Raw genomic sequence first — 15,250 nt, forward strand, 5'->3', positions numbered from 1 at the left:
TAAAATTGATGACACTTGATAATTGTCGGCGTGGAAGTTAAGTCCAAGAAATCAATTAAGTGAGTTAGAATTGTCATAGTAAAAGTTTAATCAGAATTAGTTAATTAAACTTATGTTAATAATTTTGAAGTGATTGTAAAGGTTTATATTGTGATTAAGTTAATTCAAGGCATTAAGCCTCTGGTTCTATAGAGATTAGTTCCAAGCTATTTGGAAATTGATTGTAAATTGAAAATTGTCGTTTAAAAAAAAATTACCAATGATTGAATGATTTGAATAGTGTAATTAAATTAAATTCATTCATTCTATTAAAATTATAAGAATTAATTAAGCGAAGTGTGGGTTATGTGTGTGAAGAATTGTATGGGTTATGCGTGATAGAGAGTGTTAATAGTGTTAAGTTCGGTAGTCCGGTGGACTTAGTTTTAAGTGTGTAGTTAGTTCGTTGTTAGTCCGGTGGACTTATAGTTTTAAGTTAGTTTAGGACAGGTGTGGGAGACCGTTCGTTCAAAAAAGCCCATTAGATTTATGCAGGTGTGGGAGACCGTTCGTTCAAAAAAGCCCGTCTAGTCATCGTATCGTCATTAGAAGGTTCGTTTGTAAATATCATTTATTTCGCAGTTGTTCTCCGTTTCGTTAGATTATAAGTGTGTGAGTGAGCGCTTAAACTTGTTAAGTTTGTTAAATTCTTGTTGTTAATAAATGTTGATCAACCTTGTTAATTAAGTTTTTATTATTTAACAGCACCTTCCTCCACTCTCTCTACCCTAAGATAAGTTTTCTCAGCTCTGGACCGGTTCCAGGAACCGTGATAAATAATCCTGGTGGCGCCCTGATAATTTTTATTGTTGTTAGTTTTGTTTAGTTATTTATAAAATTGATTAGGGGCTAACCTGAACAGGTAAAACTGTTACAGTGGGATGAAGAACAATATTTACGTATTGCACCTGCTGAAGAAAATGTACCTGAAAGTTTATTATTTGATGAACACGCTGAAGAACTTTCTTTTCCAGCTATTTATTTGGGTCAGTTCCGTAATTTTAAAGATGATGTCAAAGTAACACCATTCATGATGTTACTTTCGCGTGAACTTAGAAGATCTGATCGTCGTGCGGTAACACCATATCATTTATTGTATCTGGCAATGAAAATTATGAGAATTCGAGTTCGTGACTCCCTTACAGTAGCTGTCAAACACGTTGGTAAAGATACTAAAATCACTCGACAGCAAATAGAAGATGATGAGTACATACATAATTGTATTGAAACCAATCTTGCATTTTTAAGATCAATTCCAAATTCTACTTGGTATTGGATGAACCGTAAAAAAGATCTTTTCGCTATGATCAGACAGTTTGGAAAACCAATTGTATTTCTTACTGTCAGTGCCAATGAAATAGGGTGGAATGATCTGCTTCAAACGCTGTACAAACTTAAACATAACCGTGAAATTTCTGAAGAATATGCTGAACTCTTACACTATCTCGAAAAAACAACACTTGTCAACGAGGATGCAGTTACTTGTGCTATAAATTTCAACAAATTAGTTAATGTGCTGCTAAAAATTTTAACATCACCAAAAATTAGTCCATTTGGAAAGTACTATGTTGTCCACTACTTTAAACGGATTGAGTTTCAGCATCGTGGTAGTCCACATGCTCATACACTACTGTGGTTAGCTAATGCTCCATTGGATGCACTCGATAAAAATAAATTAGATGCTATCAAATTAATTGATCATTTAATATCTGTATCATCTCAAGAAGCATCAAACAATATTAAATTACAAACACACAAGCATACGTTTACATGTTACAAAAAAATAGTTGCAAATAAACCTCAACAATGCAGATTTGAAGCACCTTTCATGCCTAGTAGATCCACTACAATATTATCACCGATGCAAAAAGATGAACCAAACTTTAAAGAATATGCTCAATGCTATAAAAATGTAAGAATTCACCTTGAAAATAATGACTACTCTGATATAGATTCCTTTTATAAAAATAACAATATTACTTGTGATGAAGATTATAACAATTTTCTTCGAGCTGGAATTAAGCGACCAAGAGTGTTTGTCAAACGTCAACCTAGCGAAAAGTGGCATAACCCCTTTAATACGTTTGTATTCAACATTGTTCGATCTAATATGGATATCCAGTTCATTACTGAAGAATATTCCTGTGCTAATTATGTCGCGAAATATGTGAATAAAACCAACCGTGGTGTTAGTAATTTACAACGACAAATTATTGAAATTATGGATGAGCATCCTGAATTTGATGTTGTTGAAATAACAAGAAAAATAGGCGTGAATATGCTCAACGGTGCAGAAATAACTAGTCAAGAAGCTGCTTGGTATTTGTTACGGGAACCAATATCAAAGTGTTCAACGATTGTTACTACTATTCCAACTATGTGGCCAGTTGATCGTCAAAGAATAAGAAAGACACGAAAAGAATTAGATGCGTTGGGTATTGAAGATGATTCAGCAAATATTTGGAAAGAAAACTGGTTTGATAAATATCAACGCAGACACGAAGACTTGGAAAATGTAACTTTAGCTCAATTTGTTGCTGTTTATAATATTAAACCCAACGACACTTACACAAAAAGAAAAGTCCCACGTGTTCTTCGTTATCGGAATTACGACATGGGAACAGATCTGAATGAATATAAACGTGAAATGGTAACCTTACACTTTCCGTTTCGAAACGAAGATGAAGAAATACTCGCTGAGATGAAATTTATCGAAATATACAACAGCAATGAGAATATAATTTTAAACAGACGCACTCAATTCGAATCTAATTTGGATGTACAAAAAACAATTGAAATTTGTCGAAATTTGTGTCGAGAAGATGATTTTCAAGATGCAAATGAAGTGCAAGATGTCGCCAACGTGATGCCTGATCCAAATCCATTTCAAAATTTATACGATAACCCTATTTCTGATGTGAATAGTGATCTTCGATTAGCTGTACTCAACAAACTGGGCCCTATTGCTAAAAAACGTGACAACTTGATGCCAAATGCTGAATTTTTTGAGTTGATGAGGATGGCAAATGATAAGCAACAAGAACTTTTGCTCCATGTTATCTCACATCTATTATGCTCAAATCAGGGTTACCAACTTAGGGGTTTTCCCGCTAAATTTAGGGATTAAAAAAGTCGAATGGGATTTTTTTAGGGGTGTTATATTTTAGGGGTATTTTGAGGGATTTTTTTTTTTCATCTTCGAATATTCACTTTTTTTAGTTAAAAAAATCAAACAAATAAAGATGAGATGTTATAGGCCCGTGACTAACTAAATCTAGCCAATCACATTTATTTTTGATATAGCGGCTTAGTGACATCTAGTAGTAGGCTTGTTAATATTACTAAGAGTCCAAGTTGAAAAAAACACAAATTTCACTATGGCGTTTACTGGTGTTTACCACAAACATTAACATATCTATGAGGGTTAGTGGTTATTGTTTACCAAAATTACTTTGATTGTCATTCATTATTTGTTTATTCAAATGCCTAAAACTACAGATAAGAAAAAATATCGACAAAAATACTCTAAGGCTTGGGAAACAGATTCAGACTTGAAAGGTAAAGTAATTCTATTATATTTTTATAATTTATAGAAAGGACTAGGATGTTCGCAGTTAGTGGAATGTCCACTTAAATGTTTAACTTTGAATTTGAATAGAGAATACGTTATTTTTAACCTCCTGGTCCTGTTTATCATAAATTACGTTAAACGATATTAAATTTAAAACACTTAATTCAAAATTCATAATCGTTTACCATAGAATTGCCGACGTCGTCGAATTGCAGCCGTAATTGTTCTTCAATACAAGTTCAAAAAAGGTATTTTCATTTTATTTAGGTAAAGAATCTACCACCTCTGTTATAACTACATGCACGTTTGTTGGATTTCTGGTGTAAACTTCTATATACATTTACTATTTACTATAAAAAATTATGTGGCATTGGTTTTATCATGTTAAGAGTTATTTTTTCAGGTTTTTAATAAGTTACTTGGTCTCTGGTGTGGATATGCTGATATTTATACTATAAATTACTTGTTAAATATTGTGTTTTGTTATGATTAATACTTTTCTTACTGTGAATTGCTGTATCTGCATAGTTACTCAAGTCATGTATCGTTATTTACAATTTATTCTTTTATTGCAGGTTGGTTGGGAGTAGATGAACAGGGGGACTTTACCCACTCGATAAAACAGATTGTGGGTTCTGATCCGAACTATTTACCGATGGGTGGTAAGTGACGTTTGTGGTTTCGACAGGTATTTGTTTCACCAGCGGTCGGTAATTTACCGCCGGTCGATAATGTGCTGCCTGTCTTTTTTGTCGGCTGTCAATGTTGGGGGGGGGTAAGTCAGCCATTTCGGGCCGACGTAATTCCACCATTTCTGGCCGACTCCGCCTCAGCCCTTTATTACTATTTTGCAATCGCAATTACGCCTTATTTTTTGGGGTATAGTATGATCAGTTACCCCTTCTTTATATCTTGATGGTTTAATTTTCTTGTTTTAAGTTATGTAAAGTGGGGATCATCAAATAATTAACTCATAATTTTACATCTTTCTGTTCAGTCTATTCCGATTGTTCTTGTGAGTTTCAACTACTAGCACAATGGAATACATAATTGATTTTAATGGTTTCATTATACCAGATGGTGTGTTTGTTGTTAAAGAAATATGTGTAATACAAGTTCATAATGAATCCTTGACTTACAATGTCTACGATTGCGAGCATTATGTGTTTCGTCCACCTGAAAAATACACCAATGCATTGATCATGCGTGAAAATCAAGATCAAGACGGAAATAAACATGGTATTTTGTGGGATTATGGTGCATCACCTTATGAATTTTTCGAACAAAAACTCAAGGCTTGGGTGCAAAATGCTCGCTATTTTTATGTTCTTGGATCTCAAAAACACAAGTGGCTGGAACATCTAATTGATAATGCTGTTCCAATCATTGATATTGAACACATGAGATTTTATTCACCTGACAATGTGGAAGATTTCGCAAAAGTGAGGTGTTCGATTCGTGAGTTTCATTCTGAAAGAGGGAGGTTCGCATGTGCATTTCAAAATGCACAACAACTCAAGCATTGGTTTATGGACTATTGGGGAGTTAAACCATCTTATGAAAAATCAGTACAAATATTTTATCAACTGGCTGATCTCCGTAAAATGCACCCTCTTGACATTGCTTGTTTGGATGATCATTTTATATTGAGATTTGCTAAGAATCAAATTTGTCATGTTTGGCACAAATTATCAATTGTTTTGCAAAATAATGAAAAAATTATGGATTATAAATTTTTTGTTAAACATCATAAGGGAGGATGTGTAGACTGGGACATATCAGGAATTTATATGTATCCATATCAAAAAGATTGTTATACTTGTAATTCTAATAAATAAATATCTGACTTAAAAATTTGTTTACATGTTTTATTTTAGGTTATGTTTTTTCTTAATCTTATAGTTATTTGATAATTTTTTATGAAATATCTAATAGTTATGAATAATTTAACCATTGTTTTAAAAAATTATTTATCTTTTATTGAAAAAAGGTTTTTAATTAGTACAGGTTCTATAATTTTACTTAATTGTTTTTTGTTAATACTCTGTGAGGTACTCGTCGACTGATATTTTTCACCCATGTTGGTTTGTTTTTATACCCAGAACCAATTTTTGTATCAAAAACTATACCCATTATTAAGTAGTTTTCACATGTAATCTGATAGTAATAGTTTCACCTCTAAAATTCACTAATTTTCCATCCTGATCAACTATTCGCAGTCTCACATTGTGTATAGCGTTTGCGACGACTGGAAGGTAAATGACATGTGTTGGTACTTCAATAATCTTAAATCCTGGTGGAACACCTGGAAAAAATTCATGAATTGTGTGAACTTTGTATTCATTTATATATGCGCCTGACGTGATATTGCATTCAATTCTTAGAGCATTGAGTTTCAATATGGTTACAGGCAGATCTGATAAATGAGTTTTGTGAGGTTCAAGGAGACGGTTTGTGAAACCCAATAGTTGACCAATAGAATCTTTAGGTCTAAAGTCAATAAACTGATCACACTTAATCTCACTTTTCAATTCATTATTATTGGCTTTAATATTGATACTGATTTTTGGTAATGATTTTTGTATGTAATTTTCAATGTCTGTAATTTCATAACTGCCTGTTGGTATAGTTAGAACTTTATTATCAACAGAGATTGTATTTTCATCACTCTTTGTGATTTCCATGAATTTCTCAGAACTATTTGTTGGAATTGTCACTTCATTATTTAGAACAGAACTTATACTATCATCAGTTTTTGTAATTATTGCAACATTTCTTTTCGACTTTTTTGTCTTTTTACTATTTACTTTTTCACTAGTAATATTATTTTTATTATCTCCAACGTTGTCCTCTGAATAAGACACATAAAATTTATTAGCACCAACATCTATATTAGGTATCGAATTAAATGTCAGTAACTCTACAAACCCCAACACATAATTTTTAGCTGGTGATAATTCAATCGGTGGAAAATAGTTAGCTTCCAGCACTGAGGATGATCCAGTCAGCGTTAACGTAAATGACTCAGCCATGTCTGACGAGTTGAACAGTGTGTCACTTTAATTTATATTGTCCAGCTAAAAATTTGAGGCATAAATGCCCACATATAATTGAATCAAAATTTTGATATCTTTCATGATTATATTTTACGCTACCAATATCGAGATAATTCATAAGGTCTTGGGGTGGCTGTAAATTACCAAAACTGTCAAAATAAATTACATTATTACCAATTTTTTTGTATGCCACCCAATGAGTACCTGGTCCATCTTTATCATCTAGATTGATAATTGCTGATTCATTGCTTCTAGGTCCAGATTTTGGTAAGTCATTTCTCATAAAAACTCCACGGAAATTTGGAATTTTCAAAACCTTAGCATATTTATGTCGATATACCTTAGTATATCGACATTTGTTAATGCTCGATGTGGTAGCTCTACTTGTTTTTTGTCATCTTCTTGCATCCTTTGCCTGCTGGATACGGTCTTAAATATAATCCCATACCACGTCTGTATGGTCTTAAATATAAGCCTTTACCCATGACTATCTCTTCTATCTTCATGTTATGACGTGTGGCTTCTTCTAATTGTTTTTTAGCAGCATTTGCATCATTTATACTTTTTGCAATTCCTGCTGCCCCACCAGCGAGAGACCCAATAGCAGAGAGCCCCGCAAAAATTGGAATCAAAAATGGCAGTACTCCTCCTATTTTTGATGGGATTGGTAAAATACGAGGCACTTTGACATTGTCCTTACCACCCGATTTTTTCACCGCTTCATGAGCTCCTTTGAGCGCTGATTTTATAGGATCTCCACCCGCTTTCATAGACTTTTTAGCCGCTGTTACAACTTTTGTTAGCGCTACTTGAGGTTTCTTGCTCATTTTTCTTTTTTGCTACGTTTTTACTAACTTTTGTTCTTTTACTGGATTTTTTCAGCCCCATTCCAAATCGTCTCTTGACATTAATTATTTTATTAACAGTCCATGCAGCAGCTTTTTCTCCAATACTAGAGTCTGCTGCTTTAAATCTTTGACAGGCTTTTTCGGCTAATACTTTATCAGCCTCGTGGCGAACTTCTAAATTATCTCGATTAGTAGAGTAGGCAATATCGTGCTCTTTACACGCAGCGTCTAAAGGATTAATTCCAGGATCTCCACGAGCTAATCGTTTCGCTAGCTTTGTACCAGGTCCACAATACTGATAACCTGGGATATGAAGTTCAACTGGTAACTTGTTGATAAGATTATTTATGAAGCCCTTACCACATTTACTCTTCATAACGATACCATCACAACTGGTCCAATAATTTTATAAAAGCTGGTATTTATACCTGATTAGTGAAGTCGATGCTGCAGCTTTGAGACATGAACTTCAAAAAACAGAAAAATAAGCTGCCTGTGATCAATTTTGATCAAATTGTTCTTGGTACAGGAACAAAAAAAATTAAAAGACACGGTTCTTTATTACCAAATAGTGTACGCGCAGTGTTTTGCGGACCATCAAATTGTGGAAAAACGAACGCTCTGTTGTCTCTCATTACACATCCAAACGGTTTGAGATTTGACAATATCTATCTTTATTCGAAGTCTCTGAACCAACCGAAATACAAATTTCTAGCATCTTTGTTAAAACCTATTAAAGATATTGGATTTTATACATTTGATGAACATGAAGCGGTAGTAACACCTGATGATGTAAAGCCTAATTCATTGATGATATTTGATGATGATGCATGTGAAAAACAAGATCACATCAGAGATTACTTCTGCATGGGTCGACACAAAGGTGTAGACAGTTTTTATCTTTGCCAAACTTATACACGTATACCAAAACATTTAATTCGAGACAATGTTAATTTTCTAGCATTATTTCGTCAAGATGAAATGAATTTAAAGCATGTATACGATGATCATGTAAATACAGATATGTCATACAATTTATTTAAAGATTTGTGTTCAGTTCGCTGGAATGATGGGAAGTATGGCTTTGTAGTCATTGATAAAGACAGTTAGTTGAATAGTGGAAGATATAGAAAAGGTTTTGACTGTTTTATCAGTATAAATTGACCAACATTCAATTAATTATAGTCATAGATGGTGTAAGTATCACTGCACCAACATGAAACCTGAAGAAATTACAGAGCGAAAAGATATTTTACGTCAAATATCTCAGGTTAGTGATGCTATAAGACAAAAGCATAAATTGTTGAAAATGGGAAAAGATACCGCCGAAAAAAATCTGAATGAACTATTTAAGCCCGTAGTAACACCACTGCAAAGCCTAATTGTATCATCAAAGAAAAAATTTAAGCAAGAAGAAACTGAAAATAAAATCAAAGAAGAAAATAAACTTGCATTAGTTGAAAAAACACAAAATGATGAAATAACTAAGTATGATAGTTTAATAACAGATGATGACACAGCTAACAGTAAAATTGATGAAATGCAAATATCTTCTGTAAATACAAGTACTCCAACTAAACCGAATTTATTGACCAAATACTTGAATAATTTAAATAAAAAGCATCGTACGATTGATTTAAGATATGGTGTGCGTAAAAAAAATCATGAATTATATATAGGTGATTCAGCTGTAAAATTTATTGGTAATACTATTCATATAAAGGATAAAACCTATCCAACAACTGAAGGTTTATTGGAGTTAATATTCCAAAAATCACCACAAGATTCACTGATCACTCAAGATGATTTACAAAAATATTTTTAAATTATGGAGTTTACGAATATGCACAAAAAAAATTATAAACCAGATAATGGTATTTATCGAGATTATTCTCAAAAGTATGAGAAATATATTGCTGATTATCTTGCTTAATATACTGGTAAAGGATTACCAAAATTTATGATAGCAAAAAAACGAAAGGCACACATGGATTATGTTTACTGGGATGATCCAAATGAATTGGTTGACAGACTACATTTGCTTATGGCATCTCAAGCTGCTGGTAATTCAAGCCACACCAATGAAATTATTTTAATTATTGAAGAGTTGAGGGAGGCTGGAATTATATATTAGCAACAGTTTATAAAATATTTTTTTATTCACTGGTTATCAGTCAAAGTAAACAGAACAATGAGCATTGATATATTTGGACGATCGTTGAAAAATGGTGTTGGAGTCAGCGGACCACCAGGACCACGTGGACAAGGTTTCAAAATAACTACTGATGGACAATATGATATAGAGAATAGGAGACTGTGTAATGTTGACAATCCTATAAGCGTTAACGATGCAGCAACTGTACAATTTGTTCAAAAAGAACTGTCTGTAATGTATAACAGTTTCATGACAGAACAATCAGAAGTCATTTCACATTTGCACTCCCAAATGGTAATGTTAGAGACTTCATTTAATTTATTAAAAAAAGAAAATGAAGAATTAAAAGTGATAATAAAACGACAAAAACATAAAAAAGAATTAATTACTCAGAATACTCAACGAATAAAGAAACTGGAAGCTATAATCAATGGAGGAGAAAAAATCAGTGATAGCGCATGAACTTCATAAACCAGCTCGAAGAAATTATCCACATCGTAATTTTGATATTCGTGGAATTGATGAAACTTGGCAAGCTGACTCAGTGGAGATGATCCCATATGCGAGTGTGAATAAAGGATATAAGTATTTACTAACAATTATAGATACATTTTCAAAGTGTACCTGGGCAGTTCCAATCAAAAGGAAGACAGGTGTTGAAGTCACCAGTGCTATGAAGTCTGTGCTTGAGCAGGGGCGAGTTCCCAAAAATTTACATGTTGATCAGGGTAAAGAGTTTTACAATACAGAATTTAAAAAGCTGATGAAACATCACAACATCAATTTATATTCAACATATTCAAACATGAAAGCGAGTATAGTTGAGAGATTCAATCGAACCTTAAAAACTAAAATGTGGCGAGAATTCTCAGCTCGTGGAAGTTACAAATGGATTGATATGCTTGCTGAGTTGGTATATACTTACAATAATACTAAACATCGCACAATAAAAATGAAACCTATTGATGTAACTAAGACTCAGGAATGGTTATTGCTGGAAAATATTTATATACCAATGAAATCTCAATCATCAAAGAGGAAAAAAAATAGATTTAAAGTTGGAGATGTAGTTCGCATAAGCAGGTACAAGCATGTATTTGAAAAAGGTTATACACCAAACTGGACAACGGAACTATTCACAGTTACAAAAGTGCGAAATACGGATCCGGTAACATATGAGCTGGAAGACTGGATTGGTATACCAATTAAAGGTGGATTTTACAACGAAGAACTCAGCAAAGCCAAGTACTCAGATATTTTCCTCGTTGAGAAAGTATTAAAAAAACGTGGAAATAAATTGTATGTGAAATGGTTGGGCTTTGATAGTAAACACAATAGCTGGATTGATGAAACTGATATGTAAATAAATTATAGATGGAAGGTTTGATACATTGAATTAAAATAAAAAATTTTAAAACATAAATTTTTATACTTTATTTATAAACCTTGAACTAGATTTACAATTATTTACATTAATTTTCTTTTTTTAAATTTTATTTTCTTAATTTTATCTTTAGTATTCTCTATTTTCATTAAATCATTCACAGACACATTAAATCCCCATGGTAAAGTGTTAGTACTATTTTTTAATAACTGACGTTTATCATCTTCCCAACTTAAAGATAATTTTTTTTGGATTGAAGTCCATACTTCATGATTTTTATTTTTGATTATAAATTGTTCATGCAATAAATTAATGTGGTCATTCAGACATGTTTTGAAATCACTGAATGTAATGGTTTTCAAAGTTGAACCTTTGACACCTTTTGCAGCTTTTTTAATTTTATCTTTTTCTTCAGCAGGATTAAATATTTCGAAAGCATACAGTTTAGCTCTGAGACCCACAAATTCGGACATAATTTTTCCATTATTTTCATCCTTCATAAGCCCCAGAACTTTTTTATTAACCAACGGCATTTGATAAATATTATCAACAGGATAGTCAGAGGTATCGAACTTTGATAGATCACGCTTAATGTCTTCATAAATGTCTGGTACAGTAAAATGGTAGATTAAGCTATCAGTGTATGTATACATTAATTTGGAGGTATGTCGATAATTGTTTTTAATATAATTATAGTGAAAGTCATAAATGAATATTTTTCTCATATTTTTTCATATCAAATTTTTCTCCCATATAACGATTATGTGCCACAGCATACCGATTAACACACATTGAAACCCCACCACGAATGCCCTTTTCAATAAAAAGTAACATTTCGGGATCAGTCAACAGCTCAAGTTCTACACCAGTATAACGAACCATAGCTTCAAGTGCAAGACCGGGAAGGGTGTAAAAGTGACATGGATCTAAACTATACGTTTTCAAACAACTTGTTCTGAAATTTTCAAAAATATCAGCTAGAAGAAGTACATCAGTCTTAAGATATAAGTCTGAGTACTCTCCTAGGGTACCGATATTAAATTTATTCCAAACTAATTTTGCAAAATCATAATCTTCATGAGAAATGTAGTCATTAGATAACCTTGAATAAAATGAGTCTCTATCAGGCAACTGTTTATCATCAAGTTTATCAATGCAATCAATATATTCATATGGGAATACACCTTTACGAGTGACTAATTTAAATTGTTCTGTATCGGGATAATACGATTTTGTTATTGTTTTATCATCATCTTCAAGATAAGATGATAATTTGTCTAGGCTAGATGCCATAAATTTGAATGAATCTATAAAGCGTAAAGTAACTAAAGTTCCTAAAACTGATTTAGTAAAAGATATATATTTTTCTTTATTAATTGGTAGTAAAGTCATTCTACCTTCGAAAACTGTAGCTAAATGTTTAATTAAAAAATGAGAGTCATAACCAGATAAATTGTGAAAAACAACTGGAATTATTTGAGGTTTCTGATAATTTAAATTACAGGCTGTATGAGCAGGGTCGCGATAATTGCCCGTAAAGTGATTATGATCATAACATTTATCTTGATCAGAAATGAAAAATTTTTCGCAAATATGACAAATAGTTGCCTGATCATGACTATTCTGTTCCTCTTTAGTTACTTGTTTCATTGGTATTGGATTGCGTAAATAGTGATCAAATTCAGAAGCTAAAAACTGTAATTTTTTTACAAACCACTCAATGCAAGACGGTGAGCGATTAATTTCAAATTTGGAAAGTTTATCATTGTAAGTGCAATGGCAATAAAATACTATACTGTGTGGAACATGTTTCTGAGAGTTGTTTTCATCATCTCCTTGGGGTTCAAGCATGCATTCTAAATCTGCATACACAACAAATGGTACAGTATCTTTATACTGAAACTTAGTGAATTTTAAAATTTTATTCTCTTCATTTGGAAGTTCCATACAAACCTTATTTATTTTAAAACAATCAAGTTTGTGTTGATTAAACGAATTTTTTTTTATAATGATTAAGACATCGATCACAAAAAAATAACTTTGAATGACCTTTGGATAATTGACTTTTAACCAATCTTGATAAATTTTTTATCAGCGCAAAGTGAAATCTGGGTTCATAATTTTTCATATTATTATCGTGAGTATTTATATTTTTCTCTATTATCAGTAGATGAATAACTTTTTTAGAGTAAAAATGGTTACTTAAGTATACAGGAATTATTTTACTTTTTTCTGAATTTTTTTGTGTAAATTCTGACTCTATGCCATACACATTAATAGATAAATTATTTAATTTTTCAAATTTAGGGATATCTCTTAGAGCTACAGGAAATTTAATACCTTCGTAATTGAGTACCGAACTAAAATGTGGATATGAAGTTGTCCTTTCAGGATGCCCAGTTTGAGGTTCGTATAATGCAGCCACAATACACCAGAGAAAGCAATACTCATCGAAGTTCTCAATGTTAAGGACCGCTCTTTTGTGTTGAATATCTTTAGGCAGTTGCACATACGTTGATTCACCAGCCTGTAGAGGTAAAAATGTTGACATAGTTACAACCAAGTTGTTAATTTCCACCAAACTCCATCCTGAATCTTTTTGATTGAATTCTTCAACTTTCTTCAATAATTTATAGTACACATTGTCCATGTACCATTCATCTAATCGTGTAGCTTGTATTATCTCACGGCTTTTCGTGTTAAAAGACTTTTTTCTTCAACTGCATCACCATTTTTGAATTTCTGAATGTACAGAACAATTCTACATTAACTTTGAGGTTTCCAGCATTTCTCATCATACTTCCAATTTTTTCAATAACTAAATCTTTTGAGTCATTTAAAAATTCTCTTAAATCAGTATGGGCACGATTTACAACACAACCAGTTTTAATATTATTTGAAAAAGCATTCTCAAGGTCTTGCCACTTGATCAGACTATTTCTTGCACTTAGATCACCACCAACAACTTGACCACTTAATCTGGTAAATTGATGAGTATACCAACACAAAAGTACAATGTTTGCTTGAACACTTCTTTTGACTTGAACACTTGTTTGCTGATCCATCAAAATAGTATTAAAATATTCAATTGTTTCAGAGCAAACATTGTAACATCTTTGACAATACTCTTCACTCATTGTCTTTTCTCTCAAATCATTATATGATTGAGCAATTGAGTTGACTAAGTTTTGGACAGATTTGATGAGATCACAAGAATGATTCATTTTATTGAACTATTTGACACTTAAAATTGATCAGTAAATATGAATTATTTTGCAATAATAATTTTTACAGTTAAAATAAAATATTTTTATTAATGTAATGCACTTTTCCACCTTAGCAGAAAAACAATGATTTTGTTCACTGAAGTGATTGTAGGACACGAGTTAAGTCACTGATTGAAAAAACCTTCACAGTTCGGCTTTATATAGTGGTTAAAATGATTCATCAAAAGCTTATGCAAAAAAAAATTTGTAACCATAATTTCAATTATATAAATATTTATAGAAACCTAAAACCAGTGCGTAGTTATTAAAATTTTTCTAAGCTGACGTACTATTTAAAAAATAATTAGGGGTAGTATTTCAACGATTTCAATGATATCATGTATGTGAAAATGTGCAATAACACAAAAAATATTAATTTAGTATAGCTCATAAACAACAGAAAGTCATGAAATTGAATCCTTCAAAATTAATAAATATTACTAATTTATTATAATAAATTAAGTATAGTTCATAAACAACAGGAAGTCATGAAATTGAATCCTTCAAAATTAATAAATATTACTAATTTATTATTTTTTCTTTGAAATCTTGAATTTTATACTGGGTAAAATAATAAATTAGACTGTTGATGAATTCTTTCTTGTTGATCTCAAACTCCTTATTGCTTAAAATGATACTGAAATTCTTTTGAATTTTATACTACGCAAAATAATAATTGTAAAGATTATTAATAAACTTTTTCTCCCAGCAATCTCAAATTTCTTACTGCGTATAGAAATAATTCTGAGAAATGTTGATGAATTTTTTCATTTATTGAGAGGGGATCATCCTATAAAGACAGACGATTTGAGCAGAACTGTATAAGTTGAACATTCAGAGTTGCATTGTGTGGTAGAATAATTATATTAGTACGTATATTATTTAGTTGAACAAATTTCTCTAGTTGGAAAAAATATTGAAAATTTGTTGA

This window comes from Cotesia typhae, unplaced genomic scaffold (assembly GCF_013202065.1).
Source record: "Cotesia typhae breed Kobodo isofemale line unplaced genomic scaffold, CoteBio_Ctyphae scaffold_13, whole genome shotgun sequence".
NCBI classification, from domain to species: domain Eukaryota; kingdom Metazoa; phylum Arthropoda; class Insecta; order Hymenoptera; family Braconidae; genus Cotesia; species Cotesia typhae.